At 46.0% G+C, this 11,592-nt stretch overlaps 1 long non-coding RNA gene across 2 annotated transcripts; it reads right to left on the reverse strand.

Moving 5' to 3' along the window:
• Positions 1-740: 740 nt before the first annotated feature.
• On the reverse strand, positions 741-7,450 carry LOC117062924. 2 transcript variants are annotated; one of them, XR_004428630.1, is made up of 5 exons: positions 7,184-7,450; positions 6,822-7,058; positions 5,270-5,345; positions 1,025-1,096; positions 741-851 (listed from the first exon to the last, which is right to left on the reverse strand). It is a non-coding gene; the product is annotated as an uncharacterized LOC117062924 (long non-coding RNA). The 2 variants fall into 2 exon arrangements; XR_004428629.1 differs by having other exon boundaries at positions 1,018-1,096.
• Between the last annotated feature and the right edge of the window lie 4,142 nt (positions 7,451-11,592).

Genomic DNA, 11,592 nt, shown 5'->3' on the forward strand with positions numbered 1-11,592 from the left:
AGACAACCTCAGCAGCCCCCTCCCTAAGACACTCCTGTCAGCACACATGGGGAGTAGGAGGAGTTTGCCTTCAAGGCCTGGCCCCAACATGGCACCTGGATAGGGTCACTGCAGCTGCCATCCTCGCTGCCAGCGCTCCTGCCAGCTCCAGTCTCATCTCAGCTCACTCCCCCACCTTCCGTCCTCTCAAAGTCAGAGTCCTTGCTTCAGGAACCATCAAGGTGAGATGTGCTAAATCCATCTGAGGAGAGGAGACTAGAGACCCCTCCCAGATAATCTGAGAATACTAAAACAATGGCCTACTGAAGGACAGCTTAGCTATCCTGACCAGAACAGCAACCTCAAAAGAGGGCACCTGAATTTGAAGGGGAAGGCAGGGGAGCTGGCCAGGCCCAGGAGTGGCCCAGAGGCTCCATTCATCAGTGCCATCAGCTATTGCAAGCTGAATGCAATTACATAGAACCATGCCTCACTAGCCTGACCCAGCACTCACACTCCACCCTTCCGAGAAACGGTCTGGCCTGAATTGCTATCACCCACCACCTCCTGCCCCTGCATGGCAGGGTTAGGACCAGCTCTAGCCTGAGCACTGCAAGAGCTACCCTCCATTCCCACACTCACCCCAAGACATCCAACACGCTCCCATCTAGCCCCCAGCATGAGTCTAAACCCAGGCGTGGGCACAACCAGAAAGGACAAGATTGAAAACCCCAAGGGAAGTCTGCAAAATGAGTCACAATACCTGCATCCTAATCCATGCCTCTTCTAACCGGTTCTGTGGCCTCCAACAAACCCCTAGACTACTCTGAGCCTGGGTTTACTTCTCTGAGAAATTAGGGCAATAGCAATACCTGGGTGGCATAGAGACAAAAGGAGAAAATAAAAACTCTTCAGCAAACCTAGAAGTATTTGTGAAAGCTATGACTATCTCCTTGCGTTGCTAGTAATAATATAGTCACTTCCTTGCCCTCCACCCAGATATTTACTCAGAATGTTCAGAGAATTCCCCAAATTTACCAAGCACCTTGGAAGAATGAGCTTCTCCTGCTGCTCAAATTTCCTTGTAGTTAATCCCAGCTTGTGCCCATCGATTTTCCTTAATAAGATTAAAGGGGAAGGTTTGACCATGTCATCTCTCAGGACTCAGGAAACAAAACCATTTGGCAAAAAATAAATTCCAATCATCTGCCTCTGTCGCCAGCAAATATATGCTCAATGCTACCTGAGAGCAAGTCAGTGCTGAAGACTTGGTTCCTCTGCACTGGTTTCAGAATGTAATTTCATTTCTGAAGTCCCTTTACTGTTGAGGTCACTTCTTGAGCTTCTAGTTCTAAAGCCTGATAATGCTTAGCACAGTCGTTCACATCTGTACTCCAACACTTTGGGAGGCCGAGGCATGAGGATCACTTAAGCCCAAGAGTTCGAGGCCAGCCTAGGCAACATACTGAGACCCCTGTCTCTATAAAAAATTAGCCAGGTTTGGTGGCTAGCCCCAGCTACTGGGGAGGATGAGGTGGGAGGATTACTTGAGCCCAGGAGGTTGAGGCTGCAGTGAGCCATGATCATATCACTGCACTCCAGCCTGAGTGACAGAGCAAGACCTTGTCTTAAAAATAAAATAAAATGGAGCCTCATGGCAACCAAACAAAACAAGTGCCCATGCTCTGCTTTATCTCAGTGTTCACACCTTGCATTCCAGCCTTTTTCATCTACGGACTTTAACCTTCAGGGCTGAACAGAGAGTTCTATAGGCAGGGGCTGGGTTGTAATTCTACCATCTTGTTGCTTGAAGGGAAAAAAGAGAGCAGTCCATTCTGAAAAAACAAGGAATGACCATACAACAAATTAATACAAAGTTTTAGTCTTCTTGTCTCTGCCAGCCTTAGTCCTTTTTTTTTTTTTTTTTTTTTTTTGAGACTGAGGTCTCGCTCTGTCATCCAAGCTGGAGCATAGTGGCACAATCAATCATAGCTCACTGTAGCCTCAAAGTCTTCAGCTCAAGCAAGTAGCTAAGATTACAATCACCCGCTACCATGCCTGGCTTCAAGTCCAAGTTTGAAAGCCAGCTCTTCCACATTTCCTAACAGGCAGTGTGGACAACATGAAACTTTTAGAATGATAAAAGTAGATTTCACAAACTCACTGTAAAGAGCTGGGCCCCGGGGTAGGGAGCATTTTACCTTTGGTGGGAATGCTCTCATCATTTTAAAAGCTTCTATTTCTTGTACTTCCGAAGGGCTTAAAAATTATTCAAAAGTGAGAATGTGATTAGAGGAAGCAGCAACCACAGAATTTGATAACTTTTCCCAATCTCCTCCTCAAAAGAAACCTTCCACTAAAGTAAATAGCTCTGAGGGCGCAGTTCATCAAGAAAGCACTCATATCAACCCCTGGCCTGAAAATAGACATAAATATTAGGTCAGTTTCACAGTCAGTTATCCCACTCTGGGGATAAAACACATAAATAATGGAAATGGGCACTTCTCCCGCCCTAAGGATATGATCCTGCCGGAGCTCCAGGGCTGCTGCCATGTAGTAAAAGAAAGCCATCTCTTCCCTGGCTGATACTGGGACAGTTTCCCTGCAGGAGTCTCAGGCCCCAGAGAATGCCTCTCTTCCCAGCGCTGAGGTATGCGACCCCTTGGGCAGAGCACCACCTAGACCTCTCCTAGAGACACCCTTTCTCTTCTTCTTCTTCCTTTTCATGATGTACTGTTGTGTCTTCCACACCAGCCCCTGTCCTTTACCCTCAGGCCCTCTCTTCTTCCTTTGCCTCCTTTTTTGTTTTTGTTTGTTCGGTTGTTTTTTCTATTTGGGTTTGTTTGCTCCCCCCTTTTTTTTTTCTTGAGACAGAGTCTCACTCTGTCGCCCAGGCTAGAGTGCAGTGGTGTAGTCTCGGCTCACTGCAACTTCCGCCTCCCAGGTTCAAGTGATTCTCGTGCCTCAGCCTCCCAAGTATCTGGGATTACAGGCATGTGCTGCCACATCCCAGTTAATTTTGGTATTTTCAGTAGAGGTAGGGTTTCACCACGTTGGCCAGGTTGGTCTTGAACTCCTGGCCTCAAGTGACCCACCCGCCTTGGCCTCCCAAAGTCCTGGGATTACAGGCATGAGCCACTGCACCTGGCCTGTTTGCTTTCTTTTAACAGTCTTTTAAAATTATGTTTATATATATATATATATAATGTAACATTTACCATTTTAATCATTTGTGAGTATACACTTCAGTGGCATTAAGTATGTTTGCAATGCTGTGTCCTCATCCCACTACCCACCTCCAGAACTTTTTCATCATCCCCAGCATAAATTCCCTAGCCGTTAAATAGTAGCTCTCCTTCCCAACCCCTCATTAATCCCCTGGCAATCTCTATTCCACTTTCTGTCCTTATGAATTTGCCTAGTCTAGGTACCTCATGGAAGTAGAAACATATAATATTGGTCCTTTCATATCTGGCATGTCTCATTTAGCACAATGTTTGCAAGGTCCATCCATGTTGTAGCATATGTCAAAATTTCATTTCTTTCTATGGCTGAATATTATTCCACTGTGTGTATAGTTCCCATTTTGTTTGTCCATTCATCTTTTCTTTTTTTTTTTTTTTTTCCTGAGACAGATTTTCCCTCTGTCACCCAGGCTGGAGTGCAATGGTATGATCTCAGCTCACTGCAACCTCCGCCTCCCGGGCTCAAGTGATTCTTGTGCCTCAGCCTCCTGAGTAACTGGGATTACAGGCATGCACCGCCACGCCCAGCTAATTTTTATATTTTTAGTAGAGACGGGGTTTCACCATGTTGGCCAGGCTGGTCTTGAACTCCTGACCTCAGGTGATCCACCCACCTCAGCCTCCCAAAGTGCTGGGATTACAGGTGTGAGCAACCATGCCAGGCCTCACTCATCTTTTCATAGATGTTTGGGTCGTTTCTACTTTGCATTTATTGTGACTAATACTGCTATGAACATGGGTGTATAGAAATCTGCTTAAATCCCTGATTTCCATTGTTTTGGCTGTACACTTGGGAGTGGAATTTCAGGTTCGTATGGTAAGTGTTTAACTTTTTGAGAAACTGCCAAACCGTTTTCCACAGTGATTCCAGCATTTGACATTCCCACCAGCAATGCATGCAGTCTCCATCTTCTCCACATTCTAGCTAACACTTGTTATTTTCTGTTTTTGTTTGTTTGTTTGTTTTTTTTTTTTTTTTTTTTTTTTTTTTTTTTTTTTTGAGACGGAGTCTCGCTGTGTCGCCCAGGCTGGAGTGCAGTGGCGCGATCTCGGCTCACTGCAAGCTCCGCCTCCCGGGTTCCCGCCATTCTCCCGCCTCAGCCTCCGAGTAGCTGGGACTACAGGCGCCCGCCACCGCGCCCGGCTAGTTTTTTGTATTTTTTTTTTAGTAGAGACGAGGTTTCACCGTGTTAGCCAGGAGGGTCTCCATCTCCTGACCTCGTGATCCGCCCGCCTCGGCCTCCCAAAGTGCTGGGATTACAGGCTTGAGCCACCGCGCCCGGCCGTTTGTTTGTTTTTAATAGCCATTCTAGTAGGCATGAAGTGGTGTTTGCCCACTTTTTTGATGGAGGTGGGGGAATGGGGTGGAATTGGTCTTTAACCATCAATTAAGCTGGGAGCCTTAGACCTCTGTGAATTGGCTGTGACAATAGCTAAAGGAGGCTGCTACCTCACACTGAAGAGGTGTTTCCCAAGTTTGTCCCTGGAGAGGGCACCAGACCAACTTATTGTCTTGGAGGGAAGAAGCAGTAAGGCAGAAGACTTGAACTTCTCAGAGAAAAAACAGTCTACAGACTTCATTTAATGCTGCCCTCACACAGTACTGAAAGCTCTACCCTGGGGACCTGGCTTGACTTCTAACTAGCTGTGTTATCTCAGGAGAGCTCCCAACTGCTCTGAGTCTCAGTCTCCCAGTCAGTGAAACGGAGGCATTAGCACCTGCCTGGCTGCATGGCCCCACAGTGCTGCAGTGAGCAGCCAGTGAGAGAAAGCTTGTCACATGTGTTGCAAACTAATAGTTACACAAATGCAGGGAGTAGCAGCTAGAAGAAAATGGTTGGGAATCTAAAAAGAATTAAAGCCTCCCATGAATTTCTTCTCACGCCTCCTCCAAAACCCGGGACTGCTTCACCCGCCCTCCAGGGCTGCTGCTCCAGCATTTCCGGCAGCTGCTGACGGAATGTACGTTCCTTCTGATCCCACGTGGCAGAGTCAAGCCCAGATGGAGCAAGGGCCTCTCTCAGAGAGAGGCACCCAGGGCTCACCCTTTCAAAGGAAGCACTTGGAGAGATGGCTTCTCAAAGGTCACACAGGAAACTGAAGTTAAAGCCTGGATCTAATCTATAAAGGAAACAGGAGCATTTGAATCCACACATTCGAATGTGGTAATTAGTGATCCCACTCCCCCGACCCATCCCCAATCTTCTGCCCATCTGACAGCGTTTAGATGATCCGATGATGTAATTTGAACTTCGAAAGGCTTGAGAAAAATGTCCACTTTGCTTTTTAAAAATGGAAAGACAACAAAAGTAAGTTACTCCAGAGACTTGGATGCATGTGGCCGTTCTAGTGAGAACACAATAAGGAAAATAAAATCCATCCTAGGAGAGGAAATTATCCCACCAAAGTTCTTGTCGGTCCCTCCAAAGGCCATGTACATCTGGGCATCCATACAGAGCTCACTCATCACCCAGGAGTTACGTGAGGAGGGCTATGCTTGCTACAAGGGAAGTCACGAAGACTAAGACAGGGTCAGATGAAAAAATAAGACATTTAAATATAATGCTCCAATTAATAAAGCCCTAAGAGCCAACCGCCTTTGTATGAAATAACCTGGGTTTAAAAACAAAAAAGCAAAAAGCTTCATTGAAGAATGCAAAGTTGAGCTGTGGTCTTTGCAGCTGCCTGACTGAAATACAACCCTTACTAAGATGCTTCCTCTCTCACTCAGTGTGACGTAAACTAGGCCCAGACTCCTGGCTAAGAGGGGAGACTTCAAAATGCACGCTCTGCACCCAAGCCTATGATCAGTTTTATCTGAGTCTTTCCCACACGTGTTCAGTGCATCCCAGCAAAACCAGGAGAGGGCCTTGTCTTCACTTCTTGTTGAGACTTGGTGATTGATTGGCTGGTTATTCTTTAACCCATTCACACTTAAGTGTTACCTCAACCCAGCCTTTGTGGTATAAGCATTTTCTCTCGTAATTGTGTTACAAAAAGCTTTTCATCTTATTAAGGAAATCCAGACATTGGCAGTTTAGGGGGGCAGAGTTAGCCTAAGCCCCTGCAATCACTGTAGGCTCACCCAGTCTGCCTCAAGGTTAACTGAGTTTCATCATTAGGTGGCCTGGGGACCCCTGTCCTCTGGCCCCTTCCCCATCCTCCCTGCTCTCCCTAACTTTCACTCTTCAGGAGGTGGTCGGTGGCCTATTTCTGGAGAGGGCTAGGCAGGGGCAGACCACGCTGATGTCCATAGTGTCCTCTTGGGCTTGAGCCAACACCATCAGAGCAAATGTCTCTCTCAGCAGACATCTCATGCCCTCAAGGGCTGGACATCCCTTGCCTCCCCCGCCAACCTCAAGGTGACCCCTGATGTTATCTAACATAGTGTTAATGGCATTTCATGCTTGTGCTCTGTTGACCTCTGATGCATCCCTATGCTTCTTGCAATAATTTTCCCTCTAATCACAAAGGTTTAACCCCCTAAAAATGAGGCATTTGGAAGACCGTCTCTTAATTCTTCAAACCCTGCAAGCCCTAAATGGTGAATGAGGGGCTCATGCAGTGGTCAGAGGGTAGGTGTAGCACACTTCTCACAAGTTCATGTGTCTTCCTAAAACGCAGATCGTGAATCATAGGTCTGAGGAGGGAGGGGCTACAGGTCGCGCATTTCGCCCTGCTCCCAGGTGACGCTCTGTGGCTCTATGGTCCACACACAATCCCACATGAGTCTCCGATGGGGAGCACCCAGAACCCCCAGGTGAGGAAGGCTTCTGAGAGGGGGCGGAGCTGAGAGCCGGTGTCCTCAACTGTGGAGCCCACGGGGATGACCACCTGGAGACACACAGAGTGCATCCTCTCAGTGACACCCTGAGAGGGAATTCACGGACTCAAGGGTGTCAGGAAGGCCAAGGACACCCAGCAGGCTGTTTGTGCCACCCAGGGAAAGAGGAACTGACCTTTTTCTCATGGGGAAGTGTGTCTTCTCCTCTCCAAACCACAGGCTCACAAGCAGACCAGCTCAAGTGAAGTTCCTACAATGACCACTGGGTGTGGGTCTGCTCTTCCAGCCCTGCTGAGAGGAATCCCTGAGAGAGGTCCACAAGCTACGCAGGGCCACCATTCCCCTGCCCTGGTTTGGGACCACAGCCTCCCTAACACAGAGCCCACTCGCCTCCAGCACACGGGCGCTGTGCTTCCCAGCCTAAGCCAGGAAAGAAAGCTGTGTATGCTGACACTTAAATTAGAGCCTCGCAATTATCTCTCAATCCCGGCTTGCCCTGTGCTGCTTTATCACTGTTTTTTATAGCTAAAGTTACTCGCCCTCGTTTTAAGTACATCGTGCATAAGGCATAGGCCAACTTCTGATATATTCCCACAAGCAAAATTAAATACCAGTAACATGTGTTTTAGTGAATTGGGTCCCTCAATTTGCATCTTATAATAAGGATGTTATCATACTGGTTTATGGCTGAGCTCTTTAGTTTTTATCTCTCTGGGGCTAGATTCTCCCTCATGAGTTCAATATAAGTCTACGAACTAACGCAATTTTTAAAACACTTTTCTTCTGTGTTAACATTAACACCCTTATGAGTGAAAGAGTTTTACTCCCCAAAGTGTACAGAATGTTTGCATTCACTGGAGGATGTGGCAGGATATTAGCCCTCAGTGATAGCTGTGGTTGCTCGTAAGTGAAAGGAGTTGAGTCTGTAATCCGGTCTGCCACTGCAAAGAAGCCTTTTTCACCTCTTTGCACTGAGACATAATCTCTGGTGTGTTCATTCCCTTACATTTAGATTAATTATAAAACATTGTCACCAGAATATTAAAGTAATGTTTAATACACAGAAGGGAATAAGGTATTCTGGAAAATGCATAATTTCCCTATGATGATTTTGCCAGTTGCATGCAATATGATCTTTTGATTGCCAGCTATAGAAATATTGTGACTAAGCTTTCACTAGCTTTTTATTTTTGCAACCATCCTGTCATAGCACTTTGAAAACTGTAAGCTTGGCCCATCAAAAAAAAAAAAAAAAAAAGAAAAAGAAAAAAAACCAAGAGTGCCCATGCTAAAGAGTTCTGTCAGCTTGGTTCCAAAGAAGGGAGATGATAGGAGAGGGTGAGTAGTTACGGGCAGCACCTTTCACTTCAGCAAGCCTAACACAGCTGGGTAGTGGAGAAAGGATGGACTCTCACCCTCTGCACAGGCCCAACACACATGCTTACCCATGCATCCACACACACACACACACACATACACATGTCCTTTGAACATGGGAAGGTGTCAACATTCCTAAATGGAAATCTCAAGTCCTCTCGCTTGCTTCAGATTTTCCGAGCTCTACTGCAGCCATACATCCCGGAGGAATCACCTGAATCAACACCGAGTCACAGTTAGCAGAATTCTCCTTGTTGGCAGTGGCTGAAATGGGACCGACATTCCTCTGGGGGCTGCTCCTGGGGATTGGTTACCTCCCTCTAGATACTGGGCTCCATCCTTGGTTGTGTTGGTTAACAACCAAGTGTCGTTACCAGCGGAGGGCTCCTGTCCTTCGAGGTCTCACTCCAGGTCCCTGCAGGTGAAATTTTCCACGATGATAATCATTTAAAAAATAATCACGATAATAGCAGAAGGAGCACTCCAACCCATCCATCTTCCCAGCACACTCACTGAGCAAGTTGGTAACCCCATGCTTCTGTCACACCATCAAGAATGCTGGAAGAATTCTCAGTGTGTTTTAAAACTAAAATTAATTTTTAAATGTGTTTTCTGTTTATCCATGCCCCCTAATGGCAATGCACCCAACACCTGTTATCTTGTTTCTATTCTCTTCAAGGCCTCTTATGTCTCTCTTACCTCTACCCTCTGCCCTTCAAAAATATACTAGATGTGAAAAGCCCTCTTGGCCCCAAAAGGCTCAAAGACTTGTGGCTTAATTACCTTTCCATTTGCAACACGGAGGCCCCTTGGGTCAGAATTCAATGTGATTTCCAGTAGAAGAGGGGATAGGTTTACTCGGCTCCAGCCCACCCCACATCTGTTCTATGGACACAAGGACTCCCTAGGCCAGAAGAGGATATGCTAACCTTTGCTGGCCTGGCTTTCTAGCCTTTACCTTTAACTCCAGAAGAGTGGGAGCCCAGAGTGAATACAGCTTCTGAGGATAAGACTACAGAAACTAGAGGATAATGACTATTAAAGATCAAGGCCAGTAATGTCATTGAGATCATCATAGTCATTACAGATGAGGCATTTTTTTTTCTGTCTAGATGTGTGTATATGGGAGGCACATGAATATGCATGTGCTATAAATAGGTATATACACAGGAACTATATGTGTGACTGTGCATATGTGCATACTTCCCATACATAGACCATGATTCTAACTCATGGGCAAATAGAAAAGAATGAATCTATGCAAACAGGCCCTTGGAACACATGCTTGCATTTCCTAACCCAAGTATTGTATGTATGACTTTTAGTGATTATGTTTTGCTGAGGCACGGATTGAGCCTTGTGCTGACATGAAGGAGGGTGCTTAGCTAGTGAAGGAAGTTTGTCTGCTCACAGACTTCTCACACAGGCCTCGCTTTCCTCCCTGTCCCCCGTTAAGATCTATACCTCACTTTTTCATTACGCTTTACTGTATTTCAGCGGGAGGGGAAATGTGGGGCATCCTGGTAATAGCAGAGTGTTTTCACACCTCAGGGGAACACTTCCATGTGTGTTGAACCCCTCAGACGCCTCCCGGCCATTCCCTTGTGACTGATCCTTAGCTTGTATTTACACGCTTGCTCCTAGGCCACTGTCCTGAGGTGGAGGTGTTGCAGGGGGGCATTGCTGAGACTTGTGACCATGGCAGGTCACAGGAGTGGAGACCTCGGAGCTCTGGAAGAAACTCTAGGATGAAATAGAGAGTTTGCAACCCAGTACCAAAAAGGAATTCTTTATATGCCCTAAATATTCTGACTTATGACACTGGACAGTCGTAGACTAGTCCTGCTTCCAGGAGAAACAGGATGGTAGGCATGAGGGAGAGAGATAGGGAAGGACACCAGATGATATGACTTATGACTGCAGTACAAAAATACCAAGTCTCTATTTTTGAAATGCAAGCTCCAAGAGAGTGAAGTCCCAGCCTGCACTGCCTTACTTTGTGCAGAGAATGCTTCTTTGGTTATGTATACACATGCTTGCTTATTCTAATCCATGCCTTTATTATGAAATTCATCTAATGTTGTGGCCAAATAGCAATAAAATAATATTATTACGGGACACAGGCCTGTGCCAACAAGCATATTGCAAAGAAAAAACAATATAATGTAACTTTTACAAATAGGAGAATCAAAAAAGTCTTAAATCACAGCTGGGTGGTAGCTCATGCCTGTAATTCCAGCACTTTGGGAGGCCAAGGTAGGAGGATCATTTGAAGCCAGGAGTTTGAGACCAACCTGGCAACCAAACAAGGCCCTGTGTCTACAAAAAGAAAAAAATTCTTAAATCCCCCCCTAAAAAAGAAGTCATTGTACCTCTCTGATCTGCAAAACTCTTGTAGCATTCTAGTCTTTCTTCAGTTAGGTTTATCATTTTGCTTTGAGACATGATGCTAAAGGGTTAAGTGCTTAATGAGACATGAAGTCATCCTTTGCGTTGTAAAACAGTCAATCCCTAGGAACTAACTGACCTGTTTGGGCCTCAAGGTCTTTATCTTTAGGCTGTTTGTAGTGTGGTGTGGTGTGGTGTCAATCCATAAGGAAGAACTTTTTCAAGCTTCTACAGTCTGGGATGGGTCTAGATCAGCACAAATGGGGAATTTAGATACAGCTTCAAACAATAGGGTTAATGTCTATTTGAATGTGTCAAGGATGACTACATAGTTTAACCCAAGTACTGCATGCACAGCAGAATCCTTCAGTGAAACAGCCAACACCTTCCAGGATCAACCTCCAGCTGGTCTCTTGGCTCGTTTTGAATTCCCTTTCAATCTATTTCATGCCCTGCTACACTCTTCCAAAACTTTTCTATGGACATGATTTTGAATAACCGTTAACTGACTATAAGATTTAAGAAAGGTCAGTTGCGATGGCTCACTCCTGTAATCCCAGCACTTTGGGAGGCCAAGGTGGGTGGATCACCTGAGGTCAGGAGTTCAAGACCAGCCTGGCCAACATGGTGAAACCCTGTCTCTACTAAAAATACAAAAAATTAGCTGGGTGTGGTGGTGGGCACCTGTAATTCCAGCTACTCTGGAGGCTGAGGCAGGAGAATTGCTGGAACCTGGGAGGCGGAGGTTGCAGTGGGCCAAGATCGTGCCATTTCACTCTAGCCTGGGCAACAAGAGCGAAACTCAGTCTCAAAAAAAAA

This window comes from Trachypithecus francoisi, unplaced genomic scaffold (genome assembly GCF_009764315.1).
Source record: "Trachypithecus francoisi isolate TF-2019V2 unplaced genomic scaffold, Tfra_2.0 Lachesis_group17, whole genome shotgun sequence".
In the NCBI taxonomy this organism is placed as follows: Eukaryota; Metazoa; Chordata; class Mammalia; order Primates; family Cercopithecidae; genus Trachypithecus; species Trachypithecus francoisi.